This window comes from Erythranthe guttata, chromosome 9, assembly GCF_056151865.1.
Source record: "Erythranthe guttata isolate IM_541 chromosome 9, IM_541, whole genome shotgun sequence".
Taxonomy (NCBI): Eukaryota; Viridiplantae; Streptophyta; class Magnoliopsida; order Lamiales; family Phrymaceae; genus Erythranthe; species Erythranthe guttata.
The window spans coordinates 2,637,501-2,657,500 of NC_142541.1; the positions used below are offsets into that span (position 1 = coordinate 2,637,501).

The 20,000-nt window shown below is 35.5% G+C and overlaps 1 protein-coding gene across 1 annotated transcript in view; it reads right to left on the reverse strand.

Annotated features, from left to right (window-relative positions):
- ALDH12A1 (aldehyde dehydrogenase 12A1) overlaps positions 1 to 14,182 on the reverse strand; it is a 32,782-nt gene extending 18,600 nt beyond the window's left edge. Inside the window, exon 1 of the mRNA XM_088823529.1 lies at positions 14,113 to 14,182. The gene's annotated coding sequence lies outside the window, so the exon portion shown is untranslated. The remainder of the gene's footprint in view (positions 1 to 14,112) is intronic.
- Positions 14,183 to 20,000: the final 5,818 nt, after the last annotated feature.

Here is a 20,000-nt window from a genome sequence, read left to right on the forward strand (position 1 = left end):
TTCAGTCGAAACTTCATATTTCGGACAATAAAAGTTCAAGATGGCAAGGTGGAGAGGCGGCTTCAACAACAAAGGAAAAAGACAAGGCAAATTCTTTAAAGGAGGAAAAGAACATCAATCCGAAAATTCTTTTTCGGGTTGCCGTATTTGTAAAAAATCGAACCATCAAACTTAAAATTGTTTCTTTAGATGCAAGAGTTGTAAGGATACAGACCACTCGTATTTCAAATGTCCAAGAAAAAATAAAGACGACAAAGACGAAGTAAACTTCTCCAAGCATGAAGAAGACCAACTATTTTCTTGCATAAATGGGCAAAAAGGATTTGAGAACGTATGGTATGTTGTCGATAGCGTATGTAGCAACCACATGTGTGGTGATCGTAGTATCTTTGTGGAGATAGATACTAATCACTACTCTAAAATAAAACTTGGAGACGGAAGCATTCTTGAAGCAAAAGGAAAAGGCGCAATTGATGTTAACAAAAAGGGAGGCAATCAAAAGCTCATTAAAAATATTTTTTTTTGTTCCGAACATCAGACAAAAGGTTATCGGTTAGTTTTTGACGATAACGAGTGCAACATATTTGATAAGAAAACCAAAACTCATGTGATGACAATCCAAATGACATCAAACAAGGTTTTTCCCTTTGTTATGTCGTTAGAAAGAGAAATGGCCTTCAAAGCAGAAAGTATTGATAAATTCCATTTATGGCATTTGATATATGGTTATTTGCATAACAAGGGGCTGCAGCCATTGAAGGAAAAGAGTATGGTTGTTGGTCTTCCATCAATTGAAAGAAAGGAGCAAGTTTGTGAAGGGTGCATTTTCGGTGAAATGCATAGGCTATCTTTTCCTAAAACTTCTTGGAGAGCCAAATGCTCAATCGGGTTGGTGCATTCGGACATTTGTGGTCCTACGAGGACTCCATCTCTCAGTAACAAAAGGTACTTCATTCTTTTTGTCGATGATTTTTCAAGAATGATGTGGATATATTTTTTGAGTGAAAAATCGGAAGCATTTTTCATTTTTCTACAATTCAAAGCTCTTGTTGAAAATCAAAGTAGATTAAAAATCACGTCGTTACGGACGGATCATGGTGGTGACTTTCTCTATACACCATTCATGGAATATTGCAAGAAAAACGGGATTCTAAGACAACTCACCATTCGTAGAAGTCCACAACAAAACGGTGTAGCCGAAAGGAAGAATAGAACCATTGTCGAGATGGCGAGGAGTATGCTTCAAGGAAAAAAACTTGCATAAACAATTTTGGGCTGAAGCTGTTCACACGGCTATCTACATACTCAACCGGTCCCCGACAAAGGCAGTTCTCGATAAAACACCGTACAAAGCTTGGCATGAAAAGAAGCCAACGGTGGATCACTTGAGAGTTTTTGACTGCATTGCCTACTCTCATATCTCAACTCCAAATCGGGATAAATAAGATGAAAAAGGTGAAATTAATTCTTGTTGGTTACAGCGATGAGTCAAAGGGTTATCGTCTTTATAACCCCGAAACTAAAAAACTCACCATCTCAAGAGAAGTGATTTTTGACGAAATGGCCAAATGGAATAAATAGGACAATTCTTCACCAAACTTCGTGTCAAATGATTCCTTGGAGTCGCCTTTTGTACCGGAAGGGCAACGGCAAAATGGAAATGAAACTCCATTAACAAGTCCTCAAGGAACACCTCAAAGAACACCTGAAAGAAGTTTCTCAAGTTCTTCGAGTTTGGATTCCGAATCTCCTCCAAGAAAGTTACTATCATTGAAATGAGCATTGTGATATTGCTTTCTTTGGTTGTGAATCTCAGAATTTTGAAGAATCAACAAAAGAAGAAGTTTGGAGAAAAGCCATGGAAGCCGAAATTGAAACAATTAAAAAAAAAGATTATTTTGTAGACCCCCCTCCAAATTATATAGAACTAACTACCAAGTGGATTACACTCTAGGGAATACCCCCCTCATTTCGAAAATATTTTGACATACCCCCCTGGGCTACTTGAAATCCCTATAATACCCTTTTAAAATCAGTTTTAAACCATAGCCCAACACATTTCGATCTCTCTCTTCCTCTCCCAGATTCAAAATTCCGCCTCCACAAACCTCCCATCGGCGAAATTGCTTCCCGGAGTCATAACTCTCTCTCCGGTGGTCGGAATTCGATGGTTTAACTACCGTTGGATTCCTCTCGTCGAGCTCTTTCTTTTGGTGGTGATTTCATTCAATTTGGAGTGCTGATCTTTTTCTGCATTTTTTTTTCATTCGACGACGGTGGTCTTGCCGGAGCTTTGTTTTGTGTTCCACCCGTCGAAATTTGACGGGCTACCCACCGTCGGTTTCCGCTCGTCAAGATCTGTATTTTGATGGTAATTTCGTTTATTTTTATGTTCTCAGATTTATTTCTATATTTTTTTTTGCATTTGTGGGTGCGCGGAACCGTTGGTGGTTATTAGCGGTGTCCAGGGTTTTGGTAGGAGGCGAGCGGGGTGAAGAGTCACTATCTGTTTGATTTAAAATTTGTAGCATTTTTCAGCAATAACCTCTCTCTTTATCTCTCGATCTCTTAGTGTTTGTTGATTTTTGAGTGTTTTGATGTTTCTTCAAATTCTGTTGATTTGCATTAATGTAATTTTTTTTTGTTTTGATTTTGCAATTGCAGCTTAATAAAGGCCACTGATCCTTTCCTTGAAGGTGTCAAAATTTTTGTTTGAAGTTACATCTGCTTTATTTAACAGACTGTATACATTACTGTACATTACTATACATTACTATAGTAACAAGTAGTTACATATGCGTATATCTGTGTATTTTCGATTTTTGTATTTTATTGGTTCTGAGGTGATTTATAATAAAAATATTGAAATTTGTAAATTTTTGTTGGGGTTTTATGAATTTCCTTTGTATAAGCCAATATTCGTGTGTGTATACAATTGATCGACTAAAAATATGGGGGAAAAAAATGAACATAACTACGAATTATTATAGGTACTATAGTTACATGTAGTTATTTCAGTACAGTAAACATATAGTTTTGAAAATTAAAAAAAAATTAAAAAATAAAAAATAAAAAAAAATAATTTTTTTAATTAAAAAAAAAAATTAAAAAATGAAAAAATTAAAAAATGAAAAAAATAAATATATAAATATATTTAAAAACCAAGTTTATTATTAAAAAATAATAATAATAATAATAATAATAATAAATAAATTAGCGAAAATGATATATGCAGGTGCAGAAATGCTGAATGCAGGTTGGCCGAAAATTGCATATAAGGGTAGTATAGTACTTACGCTTCTCCAGGGGGGTATGTCAAAGGATGATTTGAGATTGGGCTTATCCCTGGTTTATTTGGTGGCTAGGGGGTATGTTAAATAACCCAAAAAAAAAATAAAACTTGGGAGTTTATGGATTTGCCACAAGGCAAAGATGTAATCGGCTTAAAGTGGGTGTTCAAAACCAAACTCAATGAAGACGTTTCTATCCAAAAACAAAAGGCGAGATTAGTTGCAAAAGGTTATTCGCAGCAGCCCGGGATAGACTTCAATGAGACTTTTGCACCGGTAGCACGAATGAAGACAATTCGGTGTGTTCTTGCAATTGGAGCTCAATTGGGGCTGAATGTCTATCAATTAGATGTCAAATTCGCATTCCTTAATGGAGAGGTTAAAAAAGAAGTCTATGTTCATCAACCTCAAGGCTTTGAAGTTGCCGAAAAAGAGGAAAATGTTTATCGTTTGAAGAAAGCTCTATACGGATTAAAAAAGCACAACGAGCTTGGAATAGCAAAATCGATGGATATTTTTGCAAGAACGGATTTCAAAAAAGTCCAAGTGAGCCCTCTCTCTTGTTAAAAATGAAGGTACTCAAGATTTTTTGATCATTTGTCTTTATGTTGAGGACTTATTTATCTTGGTACTAACGTGAAAATGGTGAAGAAATTCAAGAAAAACATGATGCAAGAATTTGAGATGTCCGATTTAGGACTCATGAAATATTTTCTTGAAACTCAAGTAAAACAATCCGAGGGAGAGATTTTTATCTCTCAAGAAAAATACATTGATAAATTTGTTAAAAAAATACAAGATGGAAAATTGCAAACCCGTGGCAACACCTTTGGCGGTGAATGAGAAGTTGCGACAAGGCATTATTTTCTTCTTTTTCGTACTTCAACCCTTGCTTCTTTGTTCCTTGAAACTATCGAAGGATCCTCTTTGCCGCTGCAAAATGAAGCTTGCTTGGCTCACTCATATACCGCGAAACATAGCTAACGAAGTGTACTATGTCGGGTCTTGTGGTTGTGAGATCGATAATCGAACCAACTTCTAGTTTTTTCAAAGGTGATTGCATGGAGTTCTAAGAAGCAAAAGACGGTTGCTTTATCTTCAAGCAAAGCTGAGTATATTGAACCAGCAGATGCCGCTTGTGAAGCCTTTTGGCTTAGGAGAATTCTTTCGGATTTGCAAGAAAAGCAAGTGCATGCTACGACTATCTTTTGTGATAACATGTCTACAATTGCAATGACTAAAAATCCATTTTTTCATGCAAGGTCCAAGCATATCGAGCTTTGATATCACTTCATACGTAATCTTGTTAAGAAGAAGAAATCTAAATGAGAATTGTTAACACCAATGATCAAACTGCTGATTTTCTTACCAAAGCCGTGGCAATCGAGAAGTTTGGAAAGTTCAAGAAGAAGTTGAAAATTATGAATTAAGAGGGGAAATTGAAAATGATGATTCATATTTTCAATAAAGAAGTTTGAAAAATGGAAATAATTAAATTCCTATCAAATAAGACAAGAAGAAAACCTTTTCTCCTCTTACAAGCTTCGCCCTCTACAAGTCTAGTCCAATTTTTCTAACTTATAATCAAATAAAATGATTTGGTGTGATGTAGAGAATCATAGAATCTATAACACTAATGAATTTTCAGATTCTCAGCCTCAGAGGTTACTACGTGTTTAACAGATGATCTATTTTCCAAGAATTACAACGTTTTATGTGTAACTAGATCTTGCTGTTATCTTTAATTTGATGTATAGTATGCATAAATCCCATTTCATATGATTAAGTTATGAATTGTTTTCTAAACCAGCACAATTTATGCGTTCGTTAATAATTTCCTTTTAAAATCAAAGTTTTACTACTTTGATTTCTTTGATTCCACTTGGATTGGATTTCTAACTCATAAAACTAGTCTACTTCAAATGTTTAGAGTATTTTGCCGAAAAAGGATAATTTACTAAGTATTTTTGAAGTCACTTCCTCTGTTCCTGAAATCATAACTATATTACTGTACTCTTTTGATGATTTCTGATTATCGGTTAAGTATTTGCAAAACTGTCGTAGAGCGGTATAATGACCTATAAAAGAGTATTCAATGAATTTTTTATATAATTCGAATTTCAATTATATAAGTCTATGTTTTTCAACACGTATGGCATACCTTTCTTCTCACCGAATAACATGAGCATGGTCAATATCAACGTGTATGGTTTGTCGTTTTATTCCTTCTACGCGTTCGTCGCGCTTCATTTCTCGTCTATGGATCTGCGGTGGATGATTATGATACGAAGAAACGCCATCGTAATTCCTTTCATGATTTTCGTTTGTTGTTCTTTATACCTTGATGCTACCGTCAGGCACTACTGTTGTGGTATCATCGTCGCCTCTTACTGGACACGGCCACGGGCCGATTCACTCCGGTTCACGGTTTATTTTTTCCAGAACCGGAACCGGCCCGTACTACACACGGTTCGGCGGGCCGGGTCAGCCTGCCGATTCACTCCGGTTCCGAGTCGGCCCGAAAATTTATATATATATATATATATATATATATATATATATATATATATATATATATATATATATATATATATATATATATATATATATATACATATGAAAATACTTGATGGATAAATAAATTAAAAGAATTACTTTTAAATATGAAAAAACACAAAAGAAAATAATAAAATGACTTGAACTTAATTTTATAGGAAACAATGGGGTGTGAGGGTATTTATCGGAAACAATGGGGGGAAAATTTTCAAAAAAGGGCAAATAACGTCCGATTCACCAGGCCGGTTCACCGGGCTGGTTCATTAGGCCGGTTCAAGTTTTTTAAGCTTTTTCTTTAATTTTTTTTTTTTTTTTTAATTTTGGGTTAACTGCTGGGCCGGCCCGGCGGTTCACGGTTCACCTATTTCAAGAACACCCAAGGGACACGGGCCGGTTCACCGGTCAACGGGCCGGTCCACTTCGTCAACGGGCCGGTCCCGTTCGTCAACGGGCCGGTTCCGGGCTGAAAACCGGGCCATGGTCGTGTATACCTCTTACTCCCTCGTTATGCATGCTTTAACAACACGTAAAACAATAGTAAGTTGTCTCTTACCTTCTTAACTCGTCGTATTAATATCAAATTTCTCAGTTGGTGATGTTTTGATTAAAAAAAATAACGCAGAGCATGGTGGTCGAAACTAGAATAGTGGACTCCGACACATTATTGACGGCGTTGTTTATGTTCTTGAATGGTTTCTAGTGGTTCGTATACGGCCCACTCGGGAAGGACCTCTTTGTTGTTGTAAGTACAAATTAAAACGCTTTGGGTTTTGGAGCTCGTCTTTCTTTCTCTTTTTTGTCGACTGATCTTGTTGTACATGCAATCACGTCAGCTGCCAAATTTAGTTGAGTGTGCAGGAGGAGCAATACTATTGGTACTGTATGAAAAATACCGAACAAACAAAACCGAACGCTTGAACGTATGATCAAATGCTCTTAGACGGACATCAAGACCAGCAATGACTTTAGAGGGATACCAGCTAATTAAGATGATCTGGTTATGCATCAACCAAGATATATGATATTGTTCAGCTAGCTGATAATCGAAATCCATACAAGGTACTAGCTAAGATGACAAAGTTGAACTAACTACCTCTTTATGAGGAGTACTACTATATCTTATTTTTCAGTATCTGAATCTATTCTTAACATGAATTATTGTTGCAGACTGCCATTTTAATTCCTTGTTTGTTAGTAAAATTTTCTTTATTCGCATGTAGATATATCTAGGAACAATTCTTAATTGGGAATTGGTATATGTCAATTATGAGAATTTCTTGGTTGTGTACTACTACTGTTCTAATTTTAGCTTGTTGAACATAGATTGAGTTGGATGAGTTTTTGTAGCAGATTGATTCTTTTAGTTCCCACAAAATCTGATCATTTACATGTCATTTCATTAAATAGCTGATGAAATGATTGTTCTTCGACGAAGGAACTATACTTTGATCATAAAGAGCATACTGTCTTTTATCAATTCAAATAATGTATACGAGTTCATTGTCTTACACACCCGTGAAATATCTAATTGTTGCATGAAAGCCCCTATGCTTGGTTTTATTCAGCCAACCGCCTCCTTATCAAAATAAAGCCCTTTGACTGACGTGAAATCTTCAATACCCTTAGGGCTCTTTTGGTTGGTAGGATGTGATTACAAACATAGGATTGATTATTGATTATTGCACTGTTCACCGCTATTTAGTAGAAGAAAAATCTCATTTGGTATGAAGGATTATTAATACTTTATAACTTAAATTTGATGTTTGGTTATAATGACTATGATTGATTATTCTTGAATTTAAAAAACAACCCCTGGTCAACTTAATTTCATTGGCTGCATTCAAACAGTTAACCAAAGGAATTCCGAATTTAACTAATTGCACCTCTTCTCAACCAATAATGCATATATGGTTTGATACGTTTTATGCAACATAAAATTAAGCGTCATAAATGCTATGAATTAAAATACCACAACCCAAGCAAAAATCGAAGACCAATAGCCATATAACAATGAGCAATGGTGCCTCCAACAAATCGAGAAATTGGTGTGATGGGTTCAGCCGAGGCGAAACATTCGGTAATAGTGCATACTCCAACAAATCGAGACATTTACCTTGTAAACTTTTATCCAAATCTCGCACTCTGCAATATATTCGGTAACGCTTCAATATCTATTTAAAAAAAACAAGAAAATAAAGACAGAGCATCAGCAACTCTCTGGTACAATTGAAAACATATCAAGAGAAGAAAGGTCATTGTTTTAGTTTACAATTTGACACAAAAGGCGTTCTTCCCCAATTAACCAAAAAATAACCCAGTGTATGAATTCGCGTTTATCTAACTACATAAATTTCATTAATTGAAGAAAATAAGGATAATTAAGTAGAATCACATCACTGAGATGACCCAGGGTTTCAAAACGATGACGCATAAGCTATCCATAAAACACCAAAATCAGATTTGGGAAAATTCAACTCAGTGAAATTCGTCGCCGATAGACATATTTCCAGGAAGAAACTTTCACGACTCCACAAAGTTTGTTGAGCTCCAACGAATCTTCCCAACATAGCTAACAATGAGGAATGCAAATCTCTGTATAACGTATTTGCTCCCAAAATTAGAAACCGATTGATCACGAGCCAAAATTACGGCGCTTATTCTTTTTTTTTTTTTTTTTTTAATTAACATAGAAAAAACCTTCTTGATTCTTCGGAGATAAATTAAAAGAAAAGAACATGTTAGGGGCCTTGGGGCACATTCACGTTTTTGTTGGTCTAAAAAAGAGGGATCTTTTGTCTTTTATACCCAACTAGGTTGTAATTTTTCTATATGAATGGTGGGCTTTTTTGTATTTTCACAAAACTGACCCTTCCTGGATAATTTAGTCACACCCATAAGGGTGGGATAAATTATCACCTATTTGAGTGATTGAATACTGGCCATGTGTCAATACTGGGTTTGTGTCACTCGTACCAAACACGGGATTAGGGGTGACTAATCTCTCAATCAGCCCTTATCCCACGAACCAAAATGGCCCTTAGGGTAAATTACAACCACCCCCGAGGTATGGTAAAATTATGAAAACCCCATCCTGCTCAAGTAATTACAACAACCCATCAACTATAAATTTTCTTACACGTCCACCCTTGTCGTTTCAAATTTAGTGGAATCTGTTGTTCCCGATACATAAAACGGGTAGTGAATTTAGTAAATTGGTTGAACAAATTAATTAGTGAAAATACGGAAAGATTAGCCGAGGCGAGTTGACTCTGTCCTTAAGACGAAATTTCCCCGCAACGGTGCTAACGGATTAAATGGAAATCGTCTCCCAAGATACAACGGCTAAACTTGGAATAGGAGCACTCCAAATCCCAAGTACGACGAACTGTACTTTGTGTAGAACTTTTCGAGAGAATCTGTGAAGGGTAGGCTTAATATGTAGTAGGCTTGTTTTGGATTGAAGTGAGGAATTTTGGGAAAGTCAGGGTCTATTTATAAGGTTCGAAAAGTAGTGTCTTTTGGAGCAAAAAGGTACATTTTGTTTGAATGGTTGCACCATTTCGAGTTGAGCCGAATGGTTTGCATTGGTTCGGCCGCACCAATTCAGACCAGTCAGACCAATCGAGATGGGCTTCGTGTAATAAGGGTCCAATGGATTAAAAGCCCATGATCTAATGTTTTTGGCCCGTCCCAATAATTTGATATATATACAGTTCAGTACTTCTCTACTTTTCCAATGTGGGATAACTCAAAATCCCACTTTCCTTATATTTTGGACTAGTAATTTTTTCATTCACCACAAAATTGGTTCTAATCCAAAATTCATTATATACTCAATTAGACCGTATAATAACATTGATAAAAAATTGTTCATGACTCAATTTTTAACCAATTTTCCCAACAGAATCTTCTTAAGTATATGGAATATTATCACTTCTGTACCCGTTTTATCCCATTCTAGCTCCACATTTTGAAACAAGATGATCATAAGATGTGTTTTTTGGCTTGTAAAGATCAGATTGTGGTGTCAGAACTATATTTTCCACAAAACGAGTACAAACAAGAGCACATTCCACAAAATCTGGATGATTACGTTAAATTTGACACAATAAGGGTGGAGGTGTAAGAAGATTCATAGTTGAGGACGGTAAATATAATTATTTAAACCAGGTGGTTTTTTTTTTGCAATTTGACCATACCTTAGGGGTGGTTGTAATTTACTCATACCCTTATGAAGATGTACTGCATTAATGGGTACAAAAAATCCTCTTCCCCAAACTGCATGGAATGTGTAATATAAAAGGAAAGTAAATCGAATTGAAGAAAAGGAAAAAAGAGTAGGGTCAAAATCCGAGATGTAAAAACTTGAATAAAAAATGAAATAGTCTTTATTATTCAATTAATGATGCATTGTGAATGATTTATTATGTTTTGATGATGCAAAATGCTATTGTTTATGTTCAAGGGTGCAAAGTGCCAAATCTTCATTTAAAAAAGTGCAAAGTGGGATTAAGCATCAGAAATCAAAGAACTAGATCAAATAGTTCCTTTTACAACAAAATAAGAATTATAAAATAGAAATACTACGTGGAGGTTTATAAATTTGTGTTATGAGTTTTTGAGTTTTGACTTCTTATATATACTCCCCCCTTCCCACTTTAATTGACGTTTAAGGATTTTTCACACAGATTAAGAATCTCATTAATTAATTAGTCTTTAATTTGAGAATAAAGTTCAAAATTGCCCCTTTCTCTCTAACTAATTATTCATTAATTATCACCTAGATTATCTCAATACCTTTGACCCTTTAATTTCTGCGGAGAATTTTAACAAACAAATCTCATTACCTTTCTTTAATATCGTTACTTTCTCATTAAGTGTTTCTTAGACAAAGAAAAAATAGTTGTAGCATTAAAGAGTTGAAAAAATCAATAGTAAGGGTAGGAATGGAAAAGAAAAAAAAAAGATTTGCTTTGGAATTCTGAAACGTCAAATAAAATGGGAAATTTTTTCATGCCTAAAACGTCAAATAATTAGGGAAGGAGGGAGTATTATTTAAACATTGAGAAAATAAGAATTACAAATAACTTTTTATTTGAAAAAAACTAGTTTGTCAATATTACCCGATCAATCGAGTTTTGAGTAAACCGAAACAATCGACCCATTTATATATGGATCAATCAAAATTACCGGGACAACTATATAGTCCGGTTAATTACCAATTATCGATCAACAAAAGTGGGTCAAAAGTGAGCCAGTTGGCCGATAAAACATGAAGGGTTGAATTGAAAATTTTGAAAACTTCCTGAAACTTTTGTGGGTGAATATGCAATTTTAAAAAATTTCTAACTAACGTGGTGCTGTTTTCGGCATATAGAGATTTGAGAGAGGTAGTTTAAAAAGAAAAAAGAAACCTCCAATTATTAACTAAACCTTGATAAATCTTGTAAACCTCTCTCCCCGCGCTTAGACACGGCCACGGGCCGGTTTTGGGCCCGGAACCGGCCCGAACCGGCCCATTGACGGCCCAAACCGGGCCGATGACCGAGTGAACCGGCCCGGACCCGTGAACCGGCCCGTCCTACCCGGGACGAGCCCGGTTATGAGAAATGGTGCACCGTGAACCGCCGGGCCGCCCGGCGGTTCACCCGGATTTAAAAAAAAAAAAATCAAAAAAAAAAAAAATCAAAAAAAAGCAAATAACGGCTAGTGAACCGGCCTGAACAAGCCCGGGTGAACCGGCCGTTATTTACTTTTTTTTGAATTTTTTTCCCCCCCCAATTTTTCCTATAAATACCCTCACACTCCAATTTTGCTTCTTTTTGAATTTTTTTTGCCCCCCTCCATTTTTTCCTATAAATACCCTCACACCCCAATTTTTCCTATAATTTACTTATTCATCAAATATTTCAAACTTGTGCTTCTAAATTGACTTTTCATTTATTTCCTTTTCTATTTAAAAGTACTTCTTTTAATTTACTTATTCATCAAATATTTCAAAAAAAAAAAAAAATCAAAATTTCCGGGCCGACCCGGAACCGACCCGGATAGGCCCGGAACCGGCCCGAACCGGCGGGCCGACCCGGCCCGCTGAACCGTCCATACAACGGGCCGGTTCCGGTTCCGAAAAATGTGAACCGTGAACCAGTTTGAACCGGCCCGAACCGACCCGTGGCCGTGTCTACCCGCGTTGCCTTGCTTTCCTGTGAAATTCTCCCAGCCATGATTCCAATTCGTCTGCCTCCGCCACCGCCATATCTCCCTCAGGTGTCAAATCTGGTTTCAAGATGAAGATTATGATGACATGGGCCTTTTCCTTTCAAGTTACCAGAATTTTTTTGCCGAAATTAAAAATTTGTGGAGACAGGCAGTTTAATTGGGGGTGAAGCAAACTCTGCTTGAAATTGCTATTTTCATTTACAATTTACGATGGTTTTTGATATGTTTGAGTCTCGTATGTAACATTTTGGGGTTGAGGGCTTTTACCCATACTCATTTCTTTACGGATCGATGTAATCCAACACACATCGTTTGGATTATTAGCACGGTGTTACGGACTTGTTCCCTTAACAACGAGCTGTGCGGTCTTAGCTCCTTCTCGCCCCTCGCGATAGCTAAGTCAGCCTCTCCCGAATGTGTTGCGAATGCTAAGTGATGGAAAACGAAGGAAGAACTTAAAAAGATAAGAGAGTTTGTAGGAAAGTACTTTTATTGTTTAAGTGCTTGGATGTTGGATTCTTGTTGGATGATTACAAATGAGAACCCTACCCCTATTTATACTAGGCCTGGATATCTATTTAATCTAACGGCTATGAGTTGTTCACTAGAACACTCCAAAATATTCTACAAAATATCTACAAGGGAGGGTTCTAGAAGTTTTCTAGAATCTTCTAAAAATCTCTACATATCTCTATACATGTGGGCAAACTTGGGCCTAACCCTATTTGAGCTAAGTTTTGGGCTTCTTAACCTCCCAACCCAAGGAAAATTGGCAAAGGCTTGGGCTAAACTGGCGGGCCGTGACAACGGGGACTTATTGTTACTATCACATGCTTATGTCCTTTGGTATAATCTATCCACACATAGGTCCATTAAAAGAATCGGTCATATTGTTTCTTCAAATTGTAGGCCCCTCATTTTTTTTCCGTTTTAGCGGTTGTCGTAGGAAAGTATTTTGGTGATCCAGGGTGGTTGGTTTCATTCTCTGCATTGGCGTTGAGTATCGTCTGTGTAGTTGTCATTTTTTATCTCGATGTACAGTACGGCATCGTAGATGCCGTAGTTGCTGTTTCTTTAGGAACACTAGCTAATTCTCACCCGGACAAATTGTTTTTAAACGGTTTCGTTAGGAAGTGCTCAATGATATTTTGACTTGTAATGCCATTTGCTATTGTACTTAAGAAAACACGGGAAGTGGTCAATTATATATGCGTTTACTACCATTTCGATTGATCTGTATGTATAAATATATAGGCCTTGTAGCCTAAGGGGAGGCAGGGTTAATCGGCACTCTAGCTTTGCGACTGTATTCTCACTGAACATTCTCTAGCAGCTTCTGAATTTGCCGAAGAATTTGGATTTGGGTCGCAAAGCAACGACTGTATTATCATTCCGTTTTTAGATAACAATTTATAAGTTGAATGTAGACACGGCCATGGGCCGGTTCGGACCGGTTCACTCCGGTTCGCGGTTCACTTTTTCCGGAACCAGAACCGGCCCGTACTACGCACGGTACGGCGGGCCAGGTCGGCCCGCCGGTTCACGCCGGTTCCGGGCCTATCCGGGTCGGCCCGGAAATTTATATTTATATATATATTAAAAAAATACTTAATGGATAAATAAATTAAAATAATTACTTTTAAATAGAAAAAAAAAAACAAAAGGAAATAAATAAAGGGACTTTAACTTATTTTTTATAAGAAAAAATGGGGCGTGAGGGTATTTATAAGAAAAAAATGGGGGAGGGGGGATTCAAAAAATAGCAAATAACGACCGGTTCACGGGGCCGGTTCACGGAACCGGTTCACGAGGCCTGTTCACCGGTCAACGGTTCGGGCCGGTTCCGGGCCCAAAACCGGCTCATGGTCGTGTCTAGTTGAATGTATAGATAGCCTAAGTATAGAACAATCACTTAATAGGTCTTCAGAATATTCTTCACTCTCTCACGAAAAAAATCAACTAATTTTATGTCCCTTAAAATTAAGCAATTAAGCAACCCCAAATACAAGTGAGAATAAAGAAATTAAAGAAAAACACACACACACACAAACCCCCCAATGTATGAGTCAAAGGATTTGTGGAATTTAAGATTTATTATTTCTAGTCAGCCTTTTTTTGGTAGTTTGTTAATTTTGTTTCTGTAATTCTGCTGACCATTTCAGTTTCCCAATGAATATGTAGATTTGCTTTAAAAGTTGGGGGATGATTACATTTTTGCCCCTATACTTGCCATCTAGAACGATTTTAGTCTTCAAATTTTTTGAGCTCGCTAAATTAGTCCTTAATTTTATTATTTTTTGACAATTTTAGTTTGACCGTCGATGTTTCATGCTAACTTTGGATGGAATCGTATTGTGCCTCACGTGACGTCCTAGAAATGATAAACTCCTTCCACCTCAGCCTTACCTCTTCTCCTCCCCAAATATTTAGTGCATAATTTCAATTTGTGGATTTAAAATTTGATTCCCTTTTCCAATTCCTCCCGAAAACCTTTTATTTCCTCCATCACCTTCCTCGCCTGCTCCACCACCCTCCTCCGTCGCATCTTCTAGAACAACGAAGAAGAAAATCAACAGAAATCAGAAAAAGAAAAAGATAAAAAATTGGCGCCCATTGATCCTCCCTTACTCTTACACAAACTCAACCCACCCACATCTCCCCGACCTTCGACTTAATATTGGAGAAGCCGTGGCCCCCTAACCCTATGTTGGTTCTGCCGTATTGATATTGGATCAATATTCAATGTTCAAATTGTTAACCCATCTGATACAATTATGGACGAAATTTAGTGACGTAAGGAAGAAAAAAGTGAAGTGAAGGCGTATTTCAATTTGTACCCATGATATTTTGTGTTCGAGATTTATTTTACTTTTAACTAAAAAAATATGCCAATTGTAATAAATACTCTCTTTCGTTCCATATTAAATGTCGTTTTGGGTGGGTGCGCGTATATTAAAATACGCAATAAATACGCATTGATTATACACAAAAAAATAGTAAATACCAAAATATACTTGTCATTGTTATTTTTTTAATTAACTAATTAATAGTGATAACAGACTAAATTGATAAAAATGCAATTAATGCGTTATTGGAACTCTAAAATCACAAATAATTTGGAAGAAGGAAAAAAACCCAAAATGAGTTTAAGCTCGAGCTCGAGCTTGAGTAAAAAAAAATTACTCAATGAACTAGAGTCTGCCAAATCAATCGAGTCCGACTCGTTCACACCCCTAACATTTTGAATCAATCGAGCCCGACTCGTTCACACCCCTAACATTTTGATCGACAAGAGATGATTTATTTATTACAAGTGAACTGGGTTAGTTTGTTTGCACTAAGGTACTAATTTATGACTTATTGGAAAGTAAGTCCTTACAAATAAATAAATATTACTATATTAGTCCACCGGTTCTTGGATCTTAATAGTATGTTGCTTGCATGTTGGGAACAAGACCATAATTCTAATTAAGTAAATATTACGCGTTTGATATTGAAAATAATATTCTTTTATCTATCCATAATTAATAACCAATTGGGAAGAAGATTCGTTTAAATAAATTCCCACCAATTTCAATTATCATTTTTTTTATGACGATAAAATAACATTTTTATTTTCGTTTTAGCTAATTATATCATATTGGTGCTAAACATTTTGTCACTATTATTTCTTTTTACAATGGAACTCGCAACAACTAGTGTGAACGAGGTAAATTATGTTTTCGTTCAACTCGTAAATCCCACTGGAAATTAAAATGGGAGGTGATACTCTCAATAGCAAAATTACGAATGCGGGTTTAAAAAATCCACTATCTATTTATCTTTCTCTCTCTACAATTTTATTTTTAATAGATTTTATATTTTATATTAGAATTTGTTCCAAAACCCACGGGTCTATTGCGTAATAGACGAGACGCCTGACCAACTAGGCTACAACAAATTTTGTTAACCAATACTTATTTAAATATAATCATTCATTCTGTTTATACTGGGCAAAAAAAAAAAAATTGAACCGGCCGACCGATCCAGAACCGGCATCTGGACCGAATGCCCGAACTAATATTCCACGCCCAAAATGGGCGCGTGAAAACAGTTTCCACGCCTAAACCAGGCGTGGAAACTGCTTTCACACGACCATTTTGGACGTGAAATTTTCGAAAACTCGCTAAAACAGTCCCAAATCGCGATTTTCTGGGGATTTTCACATGATTAACTACAAATTTAATATATATAACTACTTTAGATGATTAATTACCTTTCAAATTGACGAGATTTTCGGATTTGGAAGGATTTATGAGAGAGGTTGAGGGTTTTTTGTAAATTTTGGGGATTTTGGGGATTTTGGGGTTTGGTTGGATTTGGAGATTTTAGAGAGAGAAAAAGAAGACTATTGTAAACGGCATTCGTAATTTTGCTGTCGGTAAATTATTTCAGGATTAAAATTCAACCTCATTAACAAAATTATTATGTGACGAAGTTGATTTATAAAATATTTTGTTGTGCTATAAAACTTGGGTTGTTAGATGATGCGTTCGCATATTCTTATTTGCTCTTATATTGGACAATTAAAATATTAACTAAGTGTCATGGAAAATTGAATTGTATATCCTTTCTAATGAAGACACATAATTATAAGAAGTAATATAAAGTTTTGTTAAAGTCTAACTATATCTCATAATGAAAACAAAATTATAAAATAAAAAAAAAAATCTTAATTATACATTAAGACCTCATTTAGTTAATTATCAAAAAAAAAAAGACCTCATTTAGTTGGGACGATTAATTAAATAATTTGATTTAATTTGATATTTGGCTAGCGCTATTATTTTCTGGGTCTAACTGGTTTTTTTATTTATCATGTGCCAATATGAATTTATATAGAGATAAGCTATGATAGAAATTTGCTAATTACAATTTTTTTGGGAAATCCAATTAAATAAGGGATAAAACAAGACCCCCTTCATCTAGGTAAATGAGTTAAGAAAACTCCCCTTCCAATTAGAGAAAACCTCCTTACCTAATATCCTACCCAAATATTATTTAATAATTCCCAAACCACCCTTATTACCCCTAACCCATTGCCGTTCTCTCTCTTTTTTTTTATCGTCTTCTCGTCTTCTCTCTTTTGCCGTTCTCTCTTCTTCTTTTCTCGTCTCCCCTCTTCTCGTCTTCTCTCTTTTCTCTTCTCTTGGCAATTACCTCCGCCGTGGATTATCGGTCAGAGGAAGATGCCTTTGTATTCGCCACCCAACTGGCTATGGCGGCGGTGTTCCCAGCAGCACTCAAAACTGCCGTGGAGCTCGACATTTTCGAGCTCATCAAGAATTCCGACGCTGCCGTCTCCGCTCGGGAACTCGCCGCCCAGCTTCCCGCCGCCGCCAATCCCGACGCACATGTCATGCTCAACAAAATCCTCCGCCGCCTCACCAGTTACTCTATCCTAAATTCCAGCCCCAGAAATCTACCCGGCGGCGACGGCGTTGACTTGGTGTATTCTTTAGCTCCGGTTATTTATTTTATTCTTGTTAGGGATTGGTTGAATAGTGTATTGTGGCAGCGGTGTGGTGACGATGGGAAGGCAGATTTAGGGTTTTTTGTTGGATTTGGCGGATAACGGCGCGTGTAGAGAATTTCGCGCAGGCTGAAACCTTAATCGACTATGTACATATTCATATTCGATTAAGCTAATGGACTATGTTCTGGTAGTCGATTAATTAAGGTTGATCGACTCCAAAAAATTTTTTTAGTTTTTTTGGATTTTTTGAATATTGATTCCAATTGTATAAATCAATTATAGTGTTTGTATATTTTTTGTTTTTGTAATATATAGGTGGTTTTGCATTTTTTCGCAGTTGTGATTTGTTATTTTTAGTAGCAGATTCTTAATCGACTATGCGATGGTATCGATTAAGGTTGATCGACTCCAATCTTCTTCTTTTTTTTGGTTTTTTTGTTTATTGATTCCAATTGTATAAATCAATTATAATGTTCTTATATTTTTGTTTTTTTGTAAAATATAGTTGATTTTGCATTTTTTTGCAGTTTTGATTTATTATTTTTAGTAGCAGACTTTTGATCGACTATGCTTCATCATAGTCAATTAATAAACCCAATATAAAAAAATAAATTAAAGAACAATTTTTTTTTAAATAAAGAATTTCCTTAATCGACTATGAAGCACGGTCGATTTAAGGCTAATCGACTATGCTTCATAGTCGATTAAAAAAACGGAAAAAAAAATTCGTGGAGCGTGTGACCGAGTGATGAGGTGGCGGGCGGGGGTAAAACTGGAAAACATAATGGCTAAAATTGGAACATGGGCTTTTCTCAAATGGTCTAAAATATTTTGGGCATGTCCCCATTAAAAAAAGTAATGGGGGGTTATATCAAAGAGCCCCATTAAATAATTAAGCTATGATCGGAATTTGCTAATTACAAAATTGCCCTTATTATCCAACCCCACCCAACCCCACCCCACCCCACCTCTCTCTCTCTCTACATGGCCTATACCATAAATAAAATAAAATAAAATAAAAATAATCAAAACACAAAAAAAAAATATTTAAAATAAAAAATAAAATAAAAACTATATAGTAAAAAAGGGCAATTCTGTCATTTGCAACAATTTAGTTGATCTAAAAGAAGCCAAGCATAAAACAATATTAATTAATGGAGATAATAAATCCAACAATTTTTCCTTCCAAAAAACAAAAAAGAAATCCAATAATTTATTAGAAGTAGAAGAATCCAAAATAAAGTCCACTTCAAGTGGGGAAAATAAATATACCAAGGGTCCCATATGTAATCTCTCATCTTCTACTAGGACTTACAAATAATTAAATAAATTGACAAGAAAGTTGAAATTTGACAGCTCTACCTATTTATTCACGTGGAACAATTAATTAATAAATAGTTAAATAGTTAAATACTACTAACATGTCAATTTTAGTATGAAGACTTGCTAACATTTCACAGCATTTCCCACTTTTCCAACTCTATCTTTATTTAGTGCCGCCACGTCATCTAATTTTGGATCTAACTAATTAAATAATATATTCCTATCTATTTTGGATATACAGTTAAACATCTATAAATTAATACTGTCGGAATTAAGAAAATTCTATTAATTTAGCGAATTATTAAATTATCGAGTTAATAATTTAACATGTTTTCATTGAGTCGGGACTGAGAGAAACTATTATTTAATCGAGGTTATTAATTTATCGAGTATTAATTTATTGAGGTTCTACTGTACATTTAAAAGATTTATATTTTGGTAGAGTAAATTACGATTTTAATTTTAACATCCATAGGTTTGATATGGTTATACAATAAATGTAGTTGTATAAGTATTCAAATGAGTCGAGCAGTTCATAAATTTAATGAATTGGCTTGACAATAACTCGAACTTGAGCAATTATACAATATATGTAATGTATACATATTCAAATGAGTCGAGCAATATAATTCACAAGTTTAATGAATTGGCTTGACAGTTGCTCGAGCTTGAGCAATTATACAATAAATGTAATGTATAAGTATTCTAATGAGTCGAGCAGTTCATAAGTTTAATGAACTGGCTCGACAATAGTTCGAACTTGAACAATGACACAATAAATTTAATTTAATGTATAAGTATTCAAATGAGTCGACCAATTCATAAGCCTAACGAATTGGCTTGACAATAGCACGTGCTTGAGTCATTTTCAATTGTTCATGGATTCACAAGTTGTCTAGCAAGTTATTTCAATTATGGATATTTTGAAGAGATTTTTTTTAGTAATTCCAGAGGGTGATTTTGGTAATTTATATTTTCTTTTACATTTATTTAATTTAAGGGCGTTATAGACGTTAAATTTTTTTAGTTGGTTTTGGTAATTATGAATATTTGAGGTTTTTCATTTGTGTAATTGGACAATAGTTTAGGAGTAACTT